The following is a 7,572-nucleotide window of genomic DNA, read 5'->3' on the forward strand; positions in this document are numbered from 1 at the left end:
GTGACACATATTCCGCTCAACATACGTTATAAAGGCGTTTCATTCATCGGCCATCGCATAAAACTACAAACACACACGAACACGCACGCACCCACATTTCATGTTAATTTACACACGATTCAATTCATGTTAATTTTATAAGGCACTGTCAGAAAAAGTGTGTGATTTATTCTTGGTTTTAATCTTTATAGCATGCCTCTATTCTATCTATGCCCTGCTGCTGGCTGCCTGAATAAGTGAATGCACACTTCAGGAATCATTAAAGTGTCACCTTATCTCATCTTCAAGTGTTATTTTAGTTCAAATGGCTCTCTGTGCATTAATCAGTGGCAGATGTATACATTACTGATACTGGAACCAATTCAAAAAGGGAACCAAGTAATTAACAGCCACACTAAAGACAAACTATAGAGGGTAATGAAAGCTTGGTACGTAAAATGAAGAGCGATTTTGCGGTTTTAGGGTAGAAACGTTGCATCACTTTATTAAAATGTACAAATGAAAATCCTACTTCAGAGGTTGTCAACCGTTCAGGTTGACAACTGTTCAGGCCAAGGACCCCCTAGCTGACAGAGAGATGAAGCAGGGACCCCCCCCCCCCTCTGAATTTTGTTAGTTTTTCTCACATTCTGTCACATTATCTTTTCTATATTATGCTAGATTGATGTTAATGTATTTTGACTTGTATTTGGTCTACTCTTTTTCCCCTCTACACCAAACCTCTGTTGCCGAAAATATCTAATATCGTTGGCAGCAAATAGATGTCATATCTCAATAATAAACTAATAATCAAAGAAATGTACTAAAATATAACGAATTGTATTTTTATAGTGCTTTCCCAAGTGGTCAAACCACTTTACAATGGTTCATTCATTGGGAGGTGAAGCAGCAAACAGTCAACACCAGCGTCTTCACTTCCAACATTCCCACAACAATGGTGGCAAGCTAACACTGACCAACTCATTGGAGGCAATGTATAGGGTTCAGTGTCTTGCCCAAGGACACTTTGACATGTGGACAGGAGGAGCCGGGATTTGACCCGCTGTACCTCCTGAGCCACAGCCACCTGCTGAACAAAATGAACACATGTCCATCAGTAGGATACAACAGCAGTGACAACCAACACACGTATGGGGGAGAAAAGGAGGTAAATGTATCTTTTGGATCTTGAGCTGAGGAAAAAACTAAAAACGTTGGGAACACAGTATTAACTATGAGAGTTCAAGTCCATGAGACGGCATGGAACGCCAGCTTCATCTTAGCTTTTAACTACCATTATTTTAAACTTTAGCTGTTGAAAAATAGCAGATCTACAAGCTCATAGCATGGCACTGAGTGCCGTGCAAACCAAAGGTCTGTTTTAGTAGGAGTTTTGTTCCCTCAGCCATCGCGGCATTAAACAAACTGCCCCACTGATAGGATGGTTCTGTATACAGTGGGGACCTCAATGTTTTTGTATTGTCTTGGTGTTTTGTGCTATGTGTTGTTTTTGATGTGGGTGTTTGAACAGACTGTGAAGACGAATATCCTTCGGGACAATAAAGATTATTATTATTATTGTAGATTAGATTTTTGTATTAGTTTGAATATAATATTTGAATATAGGCCTACTGTATATTCGTTCACAGCAAACATTTAAACTCAAATCTTTGTTTCTGGTGGTTCCCAGAAACAAAACATTTTGAGATGGGGGTCTGCGGCTCCTCACATGAAACGGTTGGAGAACCACTGACAGAAACATACGTTTTTCAGTAAACTGTCAGGATTTAAAAGACGTTTTGTAGAATCTGGTCTCGATCAGGTCTTAATGGGTTAAGATCAACGTACAGATTAACATTAATGAACACTTCACACAATGTTGAGATTGGTTTTAGGATTAACATAATTGCATTATTGTTCACTTAATCAAGTTAATGTTAATCCTAATCCTGGGGTTAGGATTAATAGGATGAAGTTCCAATGAATGCTACTTTAATGAGAGACAGACAAGGGTGGAAATTAACATAACTTTACATTCGCTGGAGTGTCGAGGTAAATCTGAGATTATCATTTTAGCGTAGCGTGACAGAGCAATAGGGTCAAAATTAATAAAAAATGATTGACCGACAGAGCGAGAGTCAGGATTAATTAAAGTTTCCTCGAGGACATAACAGTAGTAAGTTTGTGTACTTCCAGGACGTGTGACCTCCAAAAACGATGCATACAACGTCTCTATATCTGTTGGGGATGTTGAACATGGATAGTGGTGATCAAATACTTTTCTCAAAATATAGATTCTCCTGTCACAGTTCTACAGACATCTTGGCTTGGCCTTCAGGCCTTCTAACTTGTGCTTGTGATGGAAGTTTTCATGGAATACATGAATAAAAAGAAACAACCTATCCGTATACATGTGCCATTGATGTGCTACACTTTGAACTTGATGGTATTTTTGCATTAGTTAAATCATTATTCTCATCATATCATCATATTCTAGAATACCGGAGACTGGCAAGTCAATCATTGTTGTCTGACAGACATCAATGGGTTCTACTGCATGTTTGGGATTTCAATAATTGGGTCTTATCAGTACAATCAGTCCTCTTGCAGGTAAATGGACAGGACACACTTGCCCATGTACGGATAGATTGATGAGCAGCCTGGGGGAAAAGAATACAACCACCCCATGCCAATTGTACAAGTTATATTGACTTACCATACTCTACCATACAGATTGGACCAATTTGATTAATTAACAAAGTTGCGTAGTGCCACTTACTTTACGCCTTACTATTTGCAAAATAGCCGAAATACGATATTCTCACTATAGTTTTGAAGTTTCAGAATCCATTTTATTTGTATTTAGTCTTTGCAAGAATGTGTCACTGCAGTATTTCTTACTTTCCATTGAGCATAATTATATTACAGGCCTTCCACCTGCTGCAAGAGCACCACTAACACTCACTGAGGACTCCTTCACAGATGGGATCACATTACAACATTGAACTGGATTTCTTCATCGAACAATATGGAACACGAGGGGCCTAATTTGACGCGGTAAACATCTGTGGCTTGAAGGCCAGCGCTCAATATTTATGTGTGTGTGTGTGTGTAAAGGTCCGTAAAGAAAATGGAGCGTGCAGTGGATACGGTGGGTGATAATACAAATGTCAGAATCGATAATACAAAAGAAAAAAATAATAACGATCTCCGTCAGTCTTGTCCAAGTTTAGTGTCATTGACTTCTCCTGTCACTGCACGGGGGTTGAAAGCAACAACGTGTTTGCTGTATATCAGCCTCGATGGCAGCCTGGGTGTAAATCAGGGTGGATGGGTGATACATAAATCATGATTCCACCATTGAGGGTGGGGGGGGGGGGGGGGGGGGGTTTGCCTGGAAGCAAGGTCAGTCTGCTTGGCATGGCTGCCAATGTCCTGTCTGGAACAAGCGCTGTTGGGTCTTTAATTATTTTATTTATTTATTTTTTACAGCTGTTCTGGTCTATTTTTTATGGTTTAAAAGTTGAGATATGAGCTTTAATGCCATATCCTTCACGTAGCGATCAGACCAATCTCCAAAAAAAAAAAAGACAGCAGTGGTTTGGCTGCACTGTGTGTACTCGGCTTAATGGCGTCGCTTCAACCATGTTGTCAAATTAGGAGCGACCAAACCATTGGTTTAAAGGTGCAATCCGTACGTTTTATGTCCTATCCTAGCCCGTCACAATTATAGAATAATCATCTGATCGCAATTATTTGACATAATCGCAAATATCTTTGCATAATCATCATTATCATCATTTAAAAAAGCTAAAATATCATATCTGCCATATGCAATTTGTTATTACAAAGCCTATAAAGGCAAAGAGAAATTACGTTTGGGTCAATATGTTCCGATCTTGCCAAAAAACACAATTCAATCGTTCATTAATTGTCAACTTACATTTTGTAATTGTGACAGCCCTGATCTGGGTTACAGCTTCAGGCAGAACTACAATGTGCAATTTACAACTTAGAATGTATTCTATAGGTCATATAATCATAAGTAAACCAATAACCTACTCTATAATCAGTCTAACATTAGAATATCCAAAGAAAATCAATAAGCTGTACTGCACATTGAGACACCATAGGTCAGGATGTCTACATAATATTCTATCTAAATTAAATGTTTAGACTTTGCATAAGCCTGCAAGGTCGTCGAGGCACGGGCAAGTGCTACAGGCTACGGTGAAGTCTTGAGATTATAGCTATACATTGGGAGTCTGCAGTTGCAATGGGGAGTTCATTCCATAGTTTTGGAGCCAGAGCCAGAGTCTGGGACGTGTGGAGTGGAGCATTGTCCCGGATGTTTTAAAGAAGGTTCTGTCAGCCAGCACGTTGTCCGACACAGCACCAGGGTCTAAGTGCCTTACCCCTTATCCCTAAACCTTTTTTGAGGGGCGCTAGTTTGTTTTTAGTTCAATGTTTGTTTTAAAAATGCCATTGACGATGGGAAAATGTATGTCATCTTGTCCCTAACGCAAACATTAAATGCCATTTAAAGATAAAGATAATTTAATGTTTGTTTTGACACTGTTTGTTTTATATCACCATTACATCACCTAATCATAGCAGCATGAGTTAGACTTTAATATATTAGTGCCCCTCACTTCACGCAGGCATTTTAATACGGTAGTTATGTTTTTCAAAATAGTAAAAAAGGCAAAGAAGTTGAGGCATATGGAGTAAGGCAGTGACAAAAACTGGGCCCTATACTGTATGTCTCAATGGAATAGTATGGGGAGACCACCTCCAACCACTGCAGATGTCTAGCTATATTGTATCAACAAACTAAAATCATACAATATGATTAAAATGTCTTCTAAAATGTTAAAATGTATCTACCATAATGATGCTACGGTCCTGAGACCGTTTCAATTCCAGACCCCAAAAAGACATGGCCACGGACACCCATATCAAAAATATGTTGTGCATGCCAAAGATCCCAGAAGTAAACATTTGAGGTACACAGATGCGTTCTCTGTATTATTGGGTTAACATACTCTATCAAGCAACTTTAAAAACTGTAGAGAGTGCGCATGAAGTGACCCCAGAAGTGTTTCAAAGTGAAATACCCCAAAGTATTAGTATAATCAGGTAAATGTACTTTGCTACTGTCCAGCAGCACACTGGAAACAACGGACAAACCAAGGACAGTACATATTGTTCTACATTACATCCATGGAGTGATGAATGGCTCAGCACCACCACTGATTGAATGATGGATAATTGTGGGTGGGAATCCTTGACAGGAAAAAGCACCACTGATAGAGCAACATCGGTTTTTTTAGGACGTTAGGTAATTTTTAGAATCGACCTTAAAAGTGCCGGTTATCTGCTGATGGCTGAATGACAGCACTGTTGTGTAAATTGAATGTGTTTGGTTGTTTGTTTAAAAATGAGAAGGCGTGCTAAGCCATTACTTTGCTATTAATACATTGGATCAATAATGTGTATATTCAGACTTTTGTTTGGACTGGGGGTAATGTTCGTATCACACAAAGTTGAGGCGGCATGACGGCATCCAGTAACTCTGAGGACCCCCTATGGCTCGGAATGTGGAATGCAATGGCGGAATGGAAAGCTACGTTGACAAAGGAGTTGCAATGTCCTCTTGTTAAGCAGCTGCGAATGTACACAGATTAGTCTTTTCTCACCAAATACAAAGTTCTCTTTCAACTCGAAACATTTAAAGATAGGTAGCCATCCATGGTGGTCTCGACTCGAATCAGGCTGGCAATCAGTCGCACACGCGCGAGTGCACAAACACTCTCTGTCTTAGTCCTCTTTATGCCCATATATGGACATCCCTGATGCCATAAGCATGAGCCCATGTATGGGCATGCCCATATATGGAGATATTGGTTGGATCTGCGCTTCTGGACAACAGGATCTCCATAATACAGTATGAATGGGCATACCAGTTGGATCGGTGTTCTGGACAACAGGATCTCCATAATACAGTATGAATGGGCATACCAGTTGGATCGGTGTTCTGGACAACCGCTTATACAAGGCATGCCTCTCAGTTATATACCCATTGTCCCCTCCTTACTCCTCGTCAGCATATACGCATATACGTGTCCCTTTTATGCCCATGTTTGGATATCTCTGTATTTCAGTCTGCCTGTGTCCCTTTTGTGCCCATATAAGGAGATATCTGTATCTGTCTGTTATTCTGCCTTCATAACCATATATGGAGATATCTGTATCTGTCTGTTCATGCCCATATATATCATCAGTATACACAGTATGGACATGCCCAAATATGGGCAAATTGGTTGGATACACACAAAGGCAGGCGTTGGATGTCCTCAAAAATAAAAGATGCAACCCGATGTACAAAATTGTCTCTGGATCAATGTTTGTCTCTGAGATGTAGTGAAGAATAACCATGCGCCATGAATGAATAGTCAAAGACTTGGAAATACCCTAATATAACATGAACGCACCACTACATTGTTCTTAAAGAGTAGCTGAATAAAAAAACATTCATTGTATGGGCCCTGATGATGCCCTGTCATGCTCTGACATCAGAAGCTCCATATTTGGACCATACTCCTTATTTGTACAAGATTGATGACATCAGAATGATGTCATTACTAGGAGGCTGCCTTAGCTTACTTAAGTTGTAGTAAGAGTGACATAACCACATTCATAATCAAGTGCGACGCCTGGGAAATGTTCTAGCCGCCATTGTAAAATGTTTGCCTGGACCGTGCATCTGAAAGGAGGACCAAAAGGACCTCATGCTGCTGCGACGGTTGGCCATGAGGTGTACTGCTTCGGCGGGGACAGCAACAAGGACGACAGTGATCAGATTAAAGTGCACATCTTCAACACAGTGTCTTTGCACTGGGTGAAGTTACCCCCAGTGACAAGTGCGGGGGAAAAACGGCCCCTTGATGTTCCCTCCAAGCGCTTCGGCCACACAGCTGTGCTGATGGAAGACGTCATCTACGTCTGGGGCGGTGTTGCTGACGGAGTACACTGCAACGTGCTTTATGCATTTGATGTTAACACCCACAGATGGTTGAAGCCCAAGGTTTCTGGGACTGTTCCAGAGGAGAGGAGGAGCCACTCAGCCTGTGTCTTGGGGAAGGTCATGTATATCTATGGAGGAATCAACAGTGCTGGTTGTACTAATGACATCTGCACGTTGGACACCACCACAATGGTCTGGTCTCTAATCGACACCAGAGGCACTCTACCACTTGTTACATCATGTCACTCCGCCACCATCATCAGGGAAAAGATGTTTGTGTTCGACTTCGACAGCATCAGAGTGTTTGACACAAACACCAACAGCTGGCTGAGCACGCCTTCTGCACAGCTTCTCCCAGAAGGACGCTGGAAACATTCAGCCTTTACGTACAACGGAGAGCTGTACATATTCGGTGGTGAAAAGTATGATTGGCCCTTCAACGATCTGTGGAAATTCAATCCAGAAACGCTCTCCTGGAAGCAAGTTGAGCCCAAGGTGAAAGGCCTGCGTCCGTGGAATTCATCGTGCTCTTGCTGCATGGTGGGGGACCGCATCATTCTCTGCGG

This window comes from Protomyctophum bolini, assembly GCF_963924005.1.
Source record: "Protomyctophum bolini genome assembly, chromosome: 13".
Classification (NCBI taxonomy): Eukaryota; Metazoa; Chordata; class Actinopteri; order Myctophiformes; family Myctophidae; genus Protomyctophum; species Protomyctophum bolini.